Source organism: Linepithema humile, chromosome 3, assembly GCF_040581485.1.
Source record: "Linepithema humile isolate Giens D197 chromosome 3, Lhum_UNIL_v1.0, whole genome shotgun sequence".
Taxonomy (NCBI): Eukaryota; Metazoa; Arthropoda; class Insecta; order Hymenoptera; family Formicidae; genus Linepithema; species Linepithema humile.
This window is the reverse complement of record NC_090130.1, coordinates 3,217,885-3,235,557: the sequence shown is the minus strand read 5'-3', so window position 1 is coordinate 3,235,557 and position 17,673 is coordinate 3,217,885. Positions and strand designations below refer to the sequence as shown.

The window sequence follows — 17,673 nt, the reverse complement described above, 5'->3', positions numbered from 1 at the left end:
TTGCGCTTACTCACGGGGCCCGCGGGGGCGCCCGCGCGATCGTGCGCCGCGATAGACAACACTCCGCCGGAGCGTCGGGCACGATTCGGCTCGTTAATTATGCCCCGCTTACGTTTACAAGATCGCTTTAATTGCGATTGCACAATCGGCGTCCCGATCGATACACATATATTTAGTCGAGGCTCGGCGAAATGTGCCCCGAGGGGCCTACCTCGTACACAATCCCCCACTGACCCGTTTTTCGTTTCGAGACGCATCCAAGTGTGCGATCGATCGCGATTCCGGTTGCGAGATTATTTCGCTCGAGGTGCTAATTAACCCGCGCCGCGGGATTTTTTGAGTCTTACGTGTCCTTCGAGGGTGGTCCGCGCTGTTGCGCGGACAGGTACATTAATAAATCTCTAAGAGGCCTCGCGTATTTCTTTTTGCGATTTATAAGCGTAATGGGCTGTTGCGTTTTATAAGTGTGCCTGTGCGGCTGTGACTAGTGGTTTCTGCATAATGCAGCGCTTTATCGTATCGAATGCCAACTCTATAAAATTTCACCTCGAGCAATTTGCTTTAGAAAAATTTTGATTTCTCGAAATATTTGCGTTGTTGCAAGTTTCTCGAAATTTTCACTAGCCATGTTTTTAATATTATGTATTCACTTTAATTTATTCACTTTATAACATTTTAAAAGAAAATATGCTTCTGTTAATTTCAGATTTTCATAGATACATAGTTAATGTATGACTCGTGCGTATCTTATCGCAAGAGCTTCGCATAAAAATCCCAACATATTGCAAAACCTAAAAATTCTTCGCGCGGAATAAACCGGTCAATTTGTCAATTTTTGCCGATTCCATGTACGTGTACCGGTTGATTCGAGCGCAGCGTGTATACATCTGTTATGGTGCGCGCCGCAAATCATATTACGCGTATCGTGTTTCAATTTACGCTTATACGATCGTGTAGCACGATCGCGGCGGCGCCGACAATCGCTAATACGTCGCTCTGCTAGCTCAAATGAGTCAGAATGAACTCTCTTACCGGTGCCGAGGTCCGAGGGCCGAGTTGAATCGTGTATCCACCGTCCACCCACGCTCGTCGATCGTCGATAGATCACACCTGATCGCAAATAGATCACCGCTGCGCCGATCCGTGGGTCGAGCTACCGCCGTTTCCTTTGTACCGAAATGATCTTCGGTTTCGGCGCGAATCGATATCACCAGGCTCGTTGTGTTCTGAAATATGTTATGTCATTGTTATTCAAGTGTTGATATTGCACGCAGATAAAAACATTGATCAACTTTATTCGCAAGAGGCAAACCTAATAGCGCTCAATAACACATTATCTTTGACATGTTGAATTGCAATTGTAGAATATTCCAATTCATTAGAAATAATCAAATTAATTCTAGCATTACACGCTATGCCAAATTTATATAAACTTTAGCTGGCACAGTTTTTTTTTCACAAAACGGCTGGAACAACAAAATCGAAACTAAAGCAAAAGAGCTCTACATTCCTGCAGATATATTTTTCATTCGATTGCGATTAAAGTAGCTGCGTCAGCTTAACAGACGTATTACGGGTTTCATCTGCATGAATCTCGCCAAAGCACATACCGGCTCTGTGACATTAAATCCGAAGCTGACTCATGTGTAACACGAGACGACGCATCGGTAGCATATGTAGACGCCCAAATTCATTCCTCTCATCTTTCATTTTTACAAGCTCAACAAAAAACTATTATCAAAATTATTTAATTGTACCAAAAATTTTCAGCAATTATTTGCACTCCAAATTTTTAAGATCTCATTATCGATCAAAATTGTGTCAGTTTGAACCTCTAAAAAATACGCGGGGATTAGTGAAAATTATTATGCAGCGTTAACGACCTGTGGATAAGAGAATTGTTTACGATCGTCGTAAGTTAGCTATTGTTTGCTCAGGAGAGAATATTGTCTCTCTATCATATGCTTTATGGCTGCTATCTCGGTTACTCTGCAAAGGGAGTCGAGGCAGGAAATGCTGCAATCCGGAGGGGCGAAGGGGGAAAGCGAAATAGCGGAGACAAGATCGGTCTGACACTATATCGTGAGAGCTCGCATGGGGGAATGTCACGTAATTCTCTTTACAGCTTCGTTGGGCAATCCATAATTAACGAGGAAACAAAATTAGTTCGCTACGCCGTTTTCCAGCGTCTCGTTGCAATCTAATTCCACGAAAAAATTCGATTGCATCGTGGATGACGTGTCGACCTGTCAGACCGCGTGAGCGCGACGGCTCGTCACTTTTTCGCTATTTGTCTCTGTCTAGAAATGCTGGTAACGTCGGCGACGCGTGTCCTACGCGATACCTCAATAACCGCGGGTGCCTTCCCTCATTGTGTGCAAATACGCATTAACCCCGCGAATAGATCGCGGCATTCCTAGTGCCTCATTTACTTTTCTAATTGCGCACGGCAATTTTAATCATAAATCGAATTTTTTTCGAAATTCTTCAATCTATTGAAATCTCACTTTTTCGGACTTGCACACGCAAATTACTGTATTTGAGCTTTTAATATGAAATACAGAAGATACTTTTAAAAAAATCGACAAGACTTTGAACAAAACAGATTCAAATTTATGGCATAAGTAGTTAAGCAAATAAACATTTGTTGCTTGTGTCAATTTTTAATGATTAAATCCAATAACTGTATTTTAATGATAAAGTCTAATAATCACAAAAATAACTATTCGCACACTTCTGTAGAGAAATTCAGACGTATTCCGTTTGCGTCGGCGAGAGGATAAAAAATCATAATATGGGTGCGGGGCGACATTAACGATGCATTATCTTAACCATTGTTACCATTGTTTAATGTTTATTCAGCTGAACACGGTAGCGCATTGCCGGGTTCAGCAAAGGCGTCTGAAAATGTTTTTCTTGTTATTTTGATGGCTTTTTAACTCAGAGGTCTTATCGGTTTCTAGCATTATTGTGATAAATACTTTTATAATGTACGTCGATACAATGCCTAATAAGTTTTGTGCTTAATCTGAAATTTTCTTTAACAAATTTGAATAATTAAAACTAATGATCACGATGCGCATTATGCCTCGAAGACATTTTCAGCGGTCGCTGCTAGTGCGATCAATGGTAGCGCGCACAATGCCGACGCGAGACGAGAGGTGGCAATGTCGACAAGCATGGTGTATATGTTACCACCGCGGAGGTGGTTTCAAACGTGAAATAATCACGCGTGGTCGAGCAAGAGACGTCGAATGAGTCATGCCACGCGCAATATTGCGAGCCGCGCGCTTGCGAATACCGCCATCGTGAAGACAGTTAACGTACGAATGGCGAGGAGCGTGAGTGGAAAAATGACTACAGAATCAACATGTTATCTAAGCGAATAAATAGTGATAGCAATATGAAAATGAGAAGGTAGTCGCAAAAATGAGAAACGGCATAAAATTTTGTAGAAACAATATGAGTATCGTATATCAGAATAATAGACTTGAGATCATTAAATAAAAAAATAAAAAAAGAAATTTATTATAAAAATAAGAAAAGAGCATCTCTGGCAGAAAATTGTTTGAATTAAGATTTAAAGATTTTATAGCAAATTTTTGAGTTAACTATTGAAGATAAAATTTAGTTATTACAAGTAGACTAGAATTAACATGAAAGATAAATTGATAAATCGATATAACATTCGCAGGTGAGACTCTCACGGTATATTCTTGGTTTATCTATGAGGAATGACGTTTGCGTCCGACAACGCGCGGCTTTCTTTCCGTCTTCCACGCGATTCTACACGCGTCGCCATAAATTTGCAATTAACGGAATCCGATTGCGCCGTGTCGAGTCGATTGGACACGCGTTCTAGAAGCGTACGAGCCTCCCAGTGCCACGGGGTTGCTTCCTCCGAGATTCGCACGTGGGTGTCCCATTAAGATTACCGATCCTCGCGACAAGTGTCCCAACTGCAATCGAACATTTTCTCAAGCTCGCGTAAAAATTAATAACCGTTCGTCTCTTAAGACTAAATTGCTGGATTTTGCGGATTGTATCGGCGCGAAATTAACTTCCTGATGATATTCTGCTTACATCTATGTAATTAAGTTTTCAACGGATTATGTATTTAAGCGTAATTAATTTGCGGATAATGCGATATGTAACTTGGAAGGCTTTTGAAACACCCATCGATATTGCATCAATAAAAGTTCACGACTGTCCCTATCACGAGTACCTTTACTTCGATCCGCGAGCAGCAGGGTGCAATACTCTTGCCGCAACGATGCCGCTTTTGTTCGCGTTTACGTTCGAGGGTGGCTCTGTCCAGAAGTTGCTCATAAACGAGATCGTTATCGAACTAGAGTTATCGTATCCATCCGCTCGCGGTACGTGCACGGCTACCGATCGTGATATCGTAGACCTCGACGACATCCGTGGGATAACAATAACTATGCCCGGTATTGAATCACGATCTGCGATTGTGTAGGTATTAATGTTGACGAGCGTGCCCCGTGTGCTCAGTATCAGTTCGTTTCACATATCGGCTGACTGAAAACGTGACCTAAAACTACTTGCACGTTGAATGTCACCGCTGCAACTTTAATCGACTCGACTCACTTCGTACCGAGATTCATTTATCGAGTGAGCACGTTTGATTAATGGAAATATTATATGTAACTGCCTCTTAGATCTTTCTCCCTTTCTTTCTTAAACGTAAGATTAACAACCAGTCGATCCGTTTCCGCCGAATCGCTTTCGGATCTTAATGAAATCGTTACTCGAGACAGTCATTAATGAGGCGAGTCGGCCAATGTAGGGCGCTTGATACGGCAGTCTGCAGATTTGCGAAGGTGGCGGGACTCGCACTGTAAACTCATCGTGGATACGCGTGGGCCGTTCAGCCATTGTCATTATGAAAATGACAGCGTGGTCCGAAGAATGGTAGTCGTGCACTTGCGTCCTAACACGTTTGAAGTTGCTCTTGTCGTCTTAAAAAAGTATACATTTTAATTTGCTTCGAAATATGTATATCTCCGTTCGCTTTGATGCTTATGTGCTTAATATAAAATATATATTACATTTTTTGTCAGTCGTCAAGAAATAAAGATGGTGATTTTCCTCATTTGAGAGGATTTCTTAGATTTCAGATTAAAGTTTCTGCTATTTTTCTTTGTAGTACAAACTAACCGATTCATGCGACGTTCATTTATCTAAACGCTTACAATGTAATATTGCGCGAATATTGCATAGACGACGCTGATCCCCGTCGGCAAAGGTTTTTCACGTTCAATCGCGCGGAGAAACGCGTGAGATCAAGAGGAAGGATGACGCGCGGGGCCCTCTCGATTTGCATACTGCGATCAAGCAGGCACGTGGGCCAGTGCGCCGTTGAGTTTGCTATAATGAGCCCCGCTTATGCATACACGCAGTGACACCTTCTCCGCTCGCGAGTGTGAATCATCATCCGAGCCCGAGATAAAAGTCTCCGAGAGAAACCATATCCCCGTCGCATCCTCGCTCATCTACCTGCATCCCCAGCGTCGTCCTGCTCTCCTCGATGAACAATGCACACGGCGCCTCGGCGAAGGCGGCTACGGTGCGCAACTAGTTATTATAACGTTAAATTATAGGTATCCGCATAGGTGACACGCAACGCCTCGTGTGCATGCATGCGTGCACGCGTGCGTTGATAATTTATTCGACGGCGTGCTCGTAAATGAATAGAAAATAATCGCCTGGGCGCGAGATAATTGAACACTTGAACTTTGGAGAGTTCTACGTGCGAAAAAAAAAAATAATCTTCCAAAGAACAGACTTACAGACCGCATAAATATATAGTCAACGTCTCGCGAAGTTAGCATCTCATTTTTAGAAACTGAAAATCATATCAACAATTCTACTTACGCCGACATTGATTCTGTAGTTTCCGAGAATTATAAAAGAACAGAAATTATTAATCGTTTTATTTTATAAAAATGCGACAAAATAAAAAATTTGTTGAATAATTTTTATCAGACAGAATTCTTGTTAAAGTATATGCGAGGGATTAGAAATATGTGAGAAACTAAAAAAATTCCTAAGAAAACGATGAAAATAGCGACGAGATTAAAAATAAAATGTAAGTTTTAAACTAAAGCGAATTCATTTTGGCATCTTAAGATTCTTACGGAAGTAAATGAGACAAGTAATGCTCGAGATCTTATCCTCGACGCGGGATAAAGCACCTGCGAGCAGATAATAACGATCATAAGGAAAAGGTCGCCAATGGCCGTCTCCGGGTACGCGAGGTTATCCGTGTCACGAATCAGCACTATCCGTTCTGAATTCCCTGCAGCGACCGATTCAAGCGAATGGAAAACCGAGGCCCCACAGAACCGGCAGTAGGAGGAATTCGATCAGGAGACACCCGCTTTATAAATAGGTTCGGCACGACCGTGGCCCCGGTGAACGCGCATAATACATACGCACGTAGCAATACCGGATCGATCATTTGTCGCAAAATTTCACGTCTGAACAACACGTGGATAGATAATCGCACGAATAACGTGATATCTAAATATTATACTATCGATGGATTTTCGATATTTAAGTGTGTTCGTCAATTTTAATAAATTTACAATCCTCCAAATTCGATTTTAGTTTTAATGTTGTAGTAATTGTTGTTAAAATCCACATTGATGATCGATAACTTTACTTCGTTTTTCCTAATTCAATGATTGACATTATCTCCGTCGGCTAAATTAAAACCTACGTTATAATCAATTGCGTCACCGGGAACAATGGTACGGAGAATGCATATCGCTTTCGTGTCACGACGAGAGGACAAGCAGACTGGACGTTAGACGGATTACCGGGGCGGCAAAAGTGATCTTACCGGCTCGGAACGGGGGCTGGCCGGCGTCGACGGCGCTAGAACGTAGTCGTCGACGTACGGCTAGCTCGTATTCGCCGCGGCGAGTTCCCCGGCCCTATGAATGAATGTGGCGCCAAGTGAATGGAGTGCGTCTGTGCCGACCGTGCCTACGCGCGACGTGATCCGGAGCCGCCCGGCTTCCTTCTGCACGCGTGCGTGCGTAGGAATCGCGAGCGTGAGGATCGGTGACTAATTTGCACGCGCTTTGCCTACGCGCGTGCCGGTTGTTACCCATTTGTCGGGACGAGAGATGGACCACCGACATCGAGATGGTCCTGCAGATAAATCTTGTCTTCAAGCCCGCGATCCACCGACATATATATTTTTATACTTTAACGATTTAACGAGCGGATAACACGATTAAATAAGTTTAAAATAGAATAACCGAATTAAATATAAATAAATTTTTTCAATTATAAAACGACATCTGTTCTTTTACTTCTACCACTATCTTAATTTTTTCTGTAATTTTGCGATACGCTACAAATAAAAAGACGTAAAAAAGAATTCAACTCTGTCGACTATAAAGAAAGAAATCCGGTCGCTACCTGTTTGGACAGCAGCGATCGACGAAAAGGCACCTAAAAAACCGATGCGCAAGATGTGTTCATATACGTATGCACTTATACGCATGCCTGCGGCTAGCAATCATGTAATCTTATCACACGATGGTCCATGCTCGAGTGACGGTATTAGGCAATTACGCGCCGCTTAATTGCTGATCAATTGCTACTCAAGGGCGCGGTGGTCCGTCGCTAATTACGCGCGCTGACCATTTATACCGTTCGTTTGCGTCCAGACGGTAATTACCAGGCGGTTCCCCAGTGACAATTTTTTTTATGGAATCGCGGAATAGCCGTCATTTAAGGAACGTTGGACCGCAATTACGGCGATCATCGGGCTTTATCGATCACGTTTGGAAAGTGCCTTCCCTGTAATTTTTTGGAGGAGTTCGAAAGTCGATGAACTCGTCGAATTTATTGGAAACGTAAAGCTGAAATCAGCTTAATTCTTGTTCAACTATATAATGACTGGGGTCTGGATAATTAGTTTGGGTAGGCGATCTTAATCAACGTGACTTCGAATACTTTGAAACATTCTATTTCTATCAAGATTTATTGTCTCTTTATTTTTCTTCTAAAATAGTCTTTAATATTTTGCTGTCGAGTGTGATTACTGTCATTCTGTGATTAGAAAAGTCGAAGATAACGGATATTCGTTTTTCTATCTCTATTAACTCGACATCGGCTCCATTTATTTCTCCACTCGCGTTCCCGCACTTTGTTTACTCTTGCTGCACGCGGCAACGTTGAGCCGCCGTCGCTCGTAACTGTTTGTTAAATTGCTCTCGGAATTTCAGTCGGCGATCGGCGGCGGATTACGGCGGTTTCCGCAAAAGCCGCGCCGGCGGAACCACCGATGAGAGACCGGTGCGGCGTAATTATGACAGGTTAATGTCACCGATGCAATTCGAGAAGGTCAGCCTCGCGGCAAATTGAACCGCCTACGCAATATTAACAGGAGACCGCACTCCGTAGCTAAATCCCCGCCGTTCGCGGCCGTGTACATTGCGGATTCGAATGAAATAACATGAATGCATGCATGCAGGCAGCATGCGTGTTATTCCATTAACGTGATCCGTTGCGTCAGAGAGAAGGAGGGAGTCTTGTGAGGTCTTTAGATATATACGCATCGCGCGCTGTTGCGCTATGTTATTTATGTGACGTTTCCATTATAAGATCTTAATTGTTTGCCTAATGCACACGTCTAAATCTGCCGCAAAATTCACTTCGAAAGTCCATAACTGTGCTCTGTGTTTAATCACCGCAAAGTAATTCGCGAAGTAGTTCTATTGAAATTGGAACTTTCGCTTGCTTCAATCAGTTTAAAGTGGAATTGTTTCGGAATCAAATTAGTTTGAGTTTAAAAGTCAGATTGCTGTAATTTTATATTTAATTGCGTTCAAAAGATGGCTTGCTCCTCTCTAAATTGAGATCTATTTATTTGCATTTAATATATGCGAGGTCGCCTTATATAAAACTCCCTTATACAATTCCTAAGGATACGTGAATTTACATAATGCGTTTGCATAAGTTTAATAAGCTTCCCATATTTATCAAATTCCTTCCCTTTCCAATTCTACGCGGCAACCGTGAAAGTGGCGAAGATTCCACCTGCAAGGCGATGGATATCGCCCGGACGATATCCAGCACTCAATTATCTCCCCGCTCGTTATCTCGGTCCGATCGTTATCGTGGAACGCGACCCAGAAAATGAGAAGAAAAAAAAAAAAACAGAGCGAGGGAGCTGGATCCGAAAGGGAGCCTGAAGCTGCGAGGATACCCTGCGGCGCCAAAATCATTGGCGATTCCTGGCTGAGACAATGGTGATCCGCTTTCGCACCTGCCTCCGAGCTATGCGCGCGATGTGGAAGCCCGATTAAATATTGATTTTAGCCACGCCGTTGGGAAGACAAAGGGAGAAAAACGGCCGGGGCGAGAAGCCACCCGGGGGCACCTGCCAATTTCCTGAGAGATGATTCCGCGACCGGTTTAGATCATGTTAATTTAATCCCCCGAGCGAATTTATATGGAAACCAATAAAATTTAGGTCATGTAAGACCCCGATTATTAAGAAACTTGCAAAAAAAATTTTTTTTTCAGAAATGTTTGTCAATTGTTTAAAATTACATGTTGCGCAAAATAAAATAGCATACGTTATTTCCTTTAATATTCTTCACTAGACATCTAAAAATTATTAGTTTCCGATTCTAAAAAGTCAATAACGATCCTATAATCAACGAGATTCGCTTCTTTCGATATATAACGAAGTGTAGGTGTCTCATCTTCGTGACCTCCGCGCTCTGCATGACCTCGCTCTGTCTTTCGCGCACGGTTAATGGACCATTGAATATGTTGATGGAATACGCACTCGTCGATATAGGCTGTTGGCCGGAGGTTTAAATTAAATTGCAAAGTCTCCTCGTCGGATGCAGTGGGTAGCAAGCGTAATTGAAAGGGAGACCCTTTCTTAAGGCTGAAATAAAGAAGTTGGTGTAAAAAGCGGCCCGCCGGCGTCGCGTACGAAAAAATCGTCATGTAAAGTCTGCGGCCGTAGGTGATTAATTTTTAGAACTACCGGATAAAATTTCTCTTCATCATTATATAATAATATAAAAATTTATACACTAAACAACAAAATTATCGCAACAAATTTATATCAAAATTTCGCATAACTTCAAATAATCGTAACTCCGTCAAAAATTGTCGTATTTAAACAATTTTTTATTTATTTTGAAGCTTAAAGTCTCTACTTTAAAAATCATTTGTCAGATTTTGAATTTATTCTTTCCCCTTCCTGCTGTCTCTCCTAAAGTAAAGACGTGTTACGTCTCCAAAAAATTGCACAGTTTGACGTACTTCACGGGATGGAATGAATTTTTTTCGCAAATGTCACTGTAACCATCGTAAAATTTGGACTTTTCCTTGCAAATTAAAAAAAAAAAGAGGTTCGTACGATTTTTTTCGCGGAGTTACAGCGTATTAAAGTTACTTATGCATTTTTGTTTAGTTACCGCCAGCATTAGCATTACGATGCGCATCACGGGGAGATTGCTGGTCCGACTTTGCGCATCGTGTGTGTGTGCGCGCGCGCATGCGTGTGTGTTGGAAAAGAGAATTGTGGGTAAATTTGCACTTAAAACTGTGTATTCCCGCCTCGTCTTCGGATGACTTTTTGCAGACGCTCACGCATATTGATGCAGGGTCTAATTGTAGCCTGAGGAATTTCGTGCCATATCTGCTGTAGTGCTGCTTCCAGTTGTTGAACATTGGTTGTCTGTCGCTCCAAATCTCGTAGCCTTCTTCCCATCATATCCCATACATGTGGCCACAATTAGACCCTGCATCAATATGCGTAAGCGTATGTAAGAAGTCATCCGAAGACGAGGTGGGAATACACAGTTTTAAGTGCAAATGTACCCACAATTCTCCTTTCCAATACATACGCACACGCACACGCACACGATGCGCAAAGTCCTCGTGGTGCGCATCGAGTAATGCTGGCGGTAACTAAACAAAAATGCATAAATAACTTTGATACGCTGTAACTCCGCGAAAAAAAATCGTACAAACCTCTTTTTTTTTGCAAGGAAAAGTCCAAATTTTATGATTATAGTGACATTTGCGAAAAAAATTCATTCCATCCCGTGAAGTACGTCAAACTGTGCAATTTTTTGGAGACGTAACACGTCTTTACTTTTGAAGAGACAGCGGGAGGGGGAAGAATAAATTCAAAATCTGACAAATGCTTTTTGAAGTATAGACTTTAAGCTTCAAAACAAAAAAAAATTTTCAAATACAATTTTTGACGGAGTTACGATTATTTGAAATTATGCAAAATTTCGATATAATTTACTGTTGCGATCATTTTGTTGCCCAATGTATTATGACAAAAAATATAAAATTTCTAATATTGAAGAATTTTAATTTTCGCGTTTTGTTTATCGTCGAATTGGTACAAATGGCAAGATGCTATATTTCCAAAAACATATCTTGTTAAGCGCTTGACATAAACTTCGAAAAGAAAATAGGAGATGCAATGTTTCGAAGAATCATTTTTATTAGTTCTCACTGCGGAAGCGAAAAATAATGCAAAGTCACTTATGTTTATCCTGTTTCTAAATAAGCGTAAAGCAACGGAAGTTATGGTGGATTGTCTTAGAGAACCGTTCTAACGAAGCTTGAAATCAATTACAGAACCGACAGAGTGCGTAGAGGTGGTCTTTATCGCAATAATTTCACGGATGCAGCTAAGCTCGTGAGAAAAAACGAGAATCGATCATTGGAGATCCGCCTTTTTCTTTGAAGAGCCGAGTTAGTTATGAAGTCGGAAGGAAATGAAATGGCACTATAGATATCCCTAATCGTCATGGTAAATTCCTAAGTTTTCGGAACTCTGTTACGGATTTATTTCTCATTTTTGGTTCCTCTAATTTAAAATTAAAAAATTAAATTAAAAATTAATAAAAAAATACAAATACTAGTTACGAAAGCCATCTCATGCTGAACAATACTTAAGAATTCGAACCGCGATGCTGCTAAATAATTTCACAATTAAATATAATATATTAACATTACATTTGTGTCACTTTATTTGTAGTTTTAATATATAACTTGTCAAAAAAATTTGGATTTAAATTGAAACATTTGAACACTATAATAAATATTTAATTTTTTCGGCACGTAAATCTGCAGCTCTTAGTTTTTGTCCATACATAGGAGCCTTCGTCAACTTAGAAATTGGCATATTATTTAAATCGTACTAGAGTGAATGTCACGCGCGGCGCTTCCGGTGATCGAAGTAGTGGAAGTGACGGCGTGCCTCCTTGTATGTAAAATCGGCGAATGAATGCATCATGGCGAATAATGGGTGAGGCTCGCGCGGCATTGCCATAAACTATGATCGTCCTACACGTCCCCACCTGTCCAGCAGACCTAGTACTGAGGGCGATCGACAGCCAGTTGCAAAATCTCCGATCCCGAGAAGCGAATCAAGGAGAGGAGAGCAAAAACAAAAGGATACGAAGAACGTAACTTTACACGCTTCACGAATATTACACGCATTATTTATATTTCCATAAGTTTAATAAATTTTCTACTATAAAAATCTGTTATAATAATTGATTGAGATTAATGCAGACCAAAATAATAAAGATTACAATTCAAAGCTAATTAACAGCTGATCGAGTGCTGACAATTGCTAGAAATTTAATTTTACGTGTTCCAGAATGTTTCAATATATGCCGCGCAAGATAAACGAGCGATATCCAGGTGTCGAGACGTTGTCCGCCTCGCGACGAAGGTCGCGAGCGATTCACGTGTTTATAGAGGCAGCCGACATCATCGTGTTCTCCGCGATGCACCCCGTTGCATTATCCTCTCCGGTTTCGTTCGCGCGTGCTCCCGTCCGCGAATTATTCGCGACACGTGCAGATTATTACCACCTTCTGGCATTCGGCGAGTACCGCTGTCGCGAGGATCGTAGATTGTATCGAATGTCGCCACGAAGCATTCCCGGTAACTCAGTAACTTTCCTGGTAACTCCTCTACGTGCTGATATCTAGGGGCTCCCTTACCTGCGCGCCCAGGGCTGGGTGTTCGTAAACGCCCTAACCGCCCTCGCGTAACACGCGTTTCTAAATTTCCGCCGGAGACTTGCTCGCACGGAGCGCTCGGTAGCGAGCACTGTGTTCGCAAATTCAAGTAAATATTTTTTCATAATTAATTAATGTGTAATAATTTGATAATGAGATTTCAATCGCAGATTTCTATATTATATATTAAAGATTCTTTTTCAATATTCAGCCCTGTTGCAAATACTGGATGTGAAACGTGAAATCGAGAAGATCGTCGCGCGAGCACGTATGCATATCATGCGATTAAATTCCTCCTCAGCATTTTTCGCCGACTGCTTAGCGAAAGATCGCTCGGTCGACGTTCCTTTACTCTGACTAACGCCAATGATAAATATTTACTTGTCAACGACAACAAATATTTATTAGCTGCTCACCTGCGCTGGCAACCCGACGCCGTAAGATATTCCTTGCATAATATATAATTATGTATTAATGTCATCATTTTGTGTATTTAAGCAATTAGAATTCACGACTTAAGATCCTACAAACAACTATCAAAAGTAATTTTGATTTTGAAATAAAATAAATAAAAATATGTTCACTCAATCTGTACATGTAAGATTTTTTTCAACTTCGTTACATATTTTAGAATGCAACAAACTTTCTTTTTAACAAGTATAACAAGGATAATATTATTAGTGTGTTATCAAAGTATCCTAATTATATCTATTCACATCAGCGTGACTCGGATTTTCGCGCACCTGCTACATAGAGATGCCTAGCGATATCCAGAGCCGAAGGATTCGATCGGTCTCGCCGCATCGGCAGCGTGAATCAACGGATCGATGACGGTCGATTGTGTGCCCGACGGTGCTCAAAAGAAGGGGGGGGGGAGGGGGGCTAGCGGGCGCGTGGGCGCCGGGGCTTTTGTAACGGTAAATTACAGCACGAAAAGGTGGTAAAAAGAGGACGTGCAACGTGGCGCGGGGAGGAGGCAGGGATGGAGGAGACGCTGATTTGAATATCGACGTTGAAGAACAGTGAAGGATTACGAGGCGTGGGCTTCGCTATATGGCTGCACCTTACGATCCGTCTTGCCCTGTTCCCTATCGTTCCCCTTCGCGTGGCACCCTATCCCCTCCCTTTGCCGTCGCGAGGAGATTTAATGCAGCCGCACGTGCTTTCGTAACGGTGAATTGCGTCGCTGGTAAGCGATATCGGCACGGCTCGCGTGCAAATGACAACACCCGAGGCAAAAAGCGAGTTAATTTGAAGCGTTAATTTGTGGGAAGATTAAACGACGGTGTAGTAAGGTTCTATTGATAAATGTTAAATGTTCCGTTCGTTAATGCTAATTATTTGTTCAACAATACGAAAACTTCTATATTGATCAGATTCAAGGAAAACAATTATTATAAATTGTAAATTTTTGTATCGAGCTAATTTTAATTTTAATTTATTGTCTGAGAACGGCCTTCTTAACTGTCACATTTCGAAAGTTAATCAATTTTATTAATTGATTAGATCTATTAATTTACGCACGCTGCGAATTGCAACTAGGCGCTGTCGAATGTAAATAATGCGTTTTATCGGGCAATAATTTCCGAGTAACGTCGGTTTTCGATAATTTTTATTGATGCAACTTCGATTTGCTGCGGAGTTTTTCTCTATCTCATCGGCTACCTTCGTAAATACCAGCGGATTAACGATCGATCTTCCGTTCTAGACGATTAAATACCACGTCGGTTACCGGGACTCGATACAGTGTTTTCCAGGCAGATTTAATTACTTTCTACGTTGGCCGGTTATTTAACGTTCCTCAGAAACTCTCGTAACATCATTGCGTACAGCTCATCAATCAAGTATGCCTTCTTCCCATTCACAACCATATTAATCTGAAATATATCTTTCCTTGATAAAAATACCGAGTCGTGTTAATAACAGTACGCTTTTAAGAAACATTATTGCAACTGCAACTGAAATAAAATGTTATTTTAGCATTTTTCCCATCTATTATTTTTTCGCGAATATATTCGATTTCGTCGCGCGTGTTCTATCATCGAGCCGTCGGCGTCTCGCAGCACGCGCGCGTATCCTCCGTGAGTCGCGGCCACACCTGTGCCACACTGTTACAAGGAGACGGAAGACTTCCGGTCCCTCCGAGCGAAACGAGTCGTCGTTAAACGCGCGCGGATCCATTCACTCCGCGAGAAGTTCATTCAGCCGGCTCGTACGCCGCCCACGTGTCTATGCTATGCCCATAGATCCGCGCGCAAGCGCGATGTGCCTCCGCGGGATATATTTGCATACTGGATTCTCTATCGGCGACGACACCGAGATAGAGAGAATACCCTCTCTTTCTCCCTCGTAATGTCGCCGGTGCGCGAAATCGCGCCGCCGAGTCGCTCGTTTGGATGCTAATTCGACGAAGCCGGTGTTGAATCATATGCCACGGCTGTTGCAGATATAGACACTTGGTCTTTCTCGGAACCGTGGATCGTAAAGCATTTCGGCGTGATTGGGAGAATTATAATTATAATGAGTGGGAAGCATGTGCGAATTGAATTACCTACGCAGACGAATTTTAAAAATATCTTTGAAATAAATTTTAATTATAATAATAATTATAGATAATAGTAATGCCAATATTAAACTGCATTTTTCTAACTCCATTCAAAATCTGAATCAATCGAACCGATGCTTCGAACACTTTCACGTTTTGCCACGGTCGTCCATCGATGGATGACCATCGGCGATAGTCGAGTAAGCGATTTATGAGCGTACGACGTGTCACGCGTCTTCGCGCTGCTCCCGACACTTGGGAGGAGCGAAAGTCGAGGCGGTGACTCTCGATTGGTCGACCGGCCTCTCCGCAACTGGTAGGTACCGAGATAATTATACCGCCGCGATAAATTAGCCCGGTGTGTCACACGCCGCGTGAAACCTGTCCTGAGACACGGAAACTTGTTCGTTCCGCGAGATTTCACGGCGACCAATCGAGACGCACGATTGGATATCAACTGGTCGAGATACGCCTGATCTGAGCTTTATCGATTTATGACCTCGTGCTCGCGCGGTGTCTGCCGCTTGACGTTGATGAGAAATTTGCGCGTGGATAAAACGAATAATTTATCTTGGTAATTAATTCTTAAACATTACTTGGCATAAAGAAGATAAGAAAAATTCCATTTTACATATTGTACAATGAAAAATATCCTCAATCCAGCGTATCGTTGAACGTAGTAGATAAAAAAATGAACAAACATGCGCCATTAACTTGGTTCGAGATCGCAGATTAGGGGTAACCGGACTCGCTGTAGGCAAAGATATCACGGTTACATACACGTCGTATTCGCGATATGAAATCGGAGCGCTATTGGAAAAAGCATCGTGACCATTAGCATTAGTCATAAATAATAATTGCCCCGAAAATTCCACGCGATCTACAATTCGATCGCGTCCTTTCTCGCCGCGAGGTAATAAATTCGAGTTCATGGACGCCATAATGCATCCGCCCACGTTCGACGTGACAAAAAATCGACCTGTTCCCGCCGTTCGTTTTAGATTCTAGATTAGACGCGTACCGTTGAACTTGTTTTTAACTGGCCAATGATCTATCGGCCAAGACATTCCATTTCCCTTCTCGAGATTCCATCGCGGCGTTTCCTTCTGCGTGCCGTTTAATATTACAACCGGCCATTAGTCATGCGTATTTAAACATTTAAAGATTTGACACGTTATTTAGATTGCCAATGAATATTTAACACAATGCTTATGTATACACATTCGTATTTCCAAGAGGCGCTACACCCGACTTTTATTTTCACTGCGAGTAAAAAGTGTTGCTAAAACGTATCCAAAACAAGATAAGAGACACTACGACGATTGCTACATCAGTGACATATTCTCATAACAACACTCAAGAGAAATTATCATGTCGATGCGCGTGTTTAAAATGTCGATAAACATGTCACTGAGATACAGCCGCGAGAAGCGTCTTCTTTCCGCGCACCATCACGATGCGCCGATGAAGCGTGTAGGAGGTAAATTCCCACGGAATCGCCGGCGAAGTGCCGATGTAAATTTCACGAACATGCACACATTTCCGTGCTGCGTCGTGGAAATCCGCGGTGTTTAGCAACAAATGCGCGAAAGTTTAAGCAACGTCCGTAAGAGAAGACCAAGAACGTAGGTTGTAGAAATTAACGTTGAGAAAACGCGAAATTTATTTTATCTTGTTAATTTAGAATGAATTATTTTCGCATGCTCCTGATATCACCTGGCTACGACTATGGAGAGGCAGTATCGCACCGCGCAATCGGCGAGGATTTCCTTCGTTCGGCGCGATCTCGAAGACACGCCGCTATCGGGACCGTTATCATCGTCGTTCGCAAGCGCTTCGATACAAGGTGCATAACGCGCGCCGTTGTATATCGCGCATAATAATCCCCGATGTGCTGTACAGCCGGTTCTGCAGTAACAACGGGACTGCACCGTCGACTCGAGGCGATCGCGACCGCGTTATATATTTGGCGTTTGCGCATTCAAATTGTCCTGCAACGACATGTAAAGCTCTCTCCGCGAAATGCGAGGCAAAGCGGATTTCTTCCGCGCAAATACGCTGCATACGTGC

General features: G+C 42.2%; 1 protein-coding gene across 1 annotated transcript in view; it reads right to left on the bottom strand.

Moving 5' to 3' along the window:
* SMC5 (structural maintenance of chromosomes 5) overlaps positions 1-17,673 on the bottom strand; it is an 84,803-nt gene that overhangs the window by 52,699 nt on the left and 14,431 nt on the right. The window contains exon 2 of the mRNA XM_067351349.1: positions 1,033-1,226. The gene's annotated coding sequence lies outside the window, so the exon portion shown is untranslated. The remainder of the gene's footprint in view (positions 1-1,032; positions 1,227-17,673) is intronic.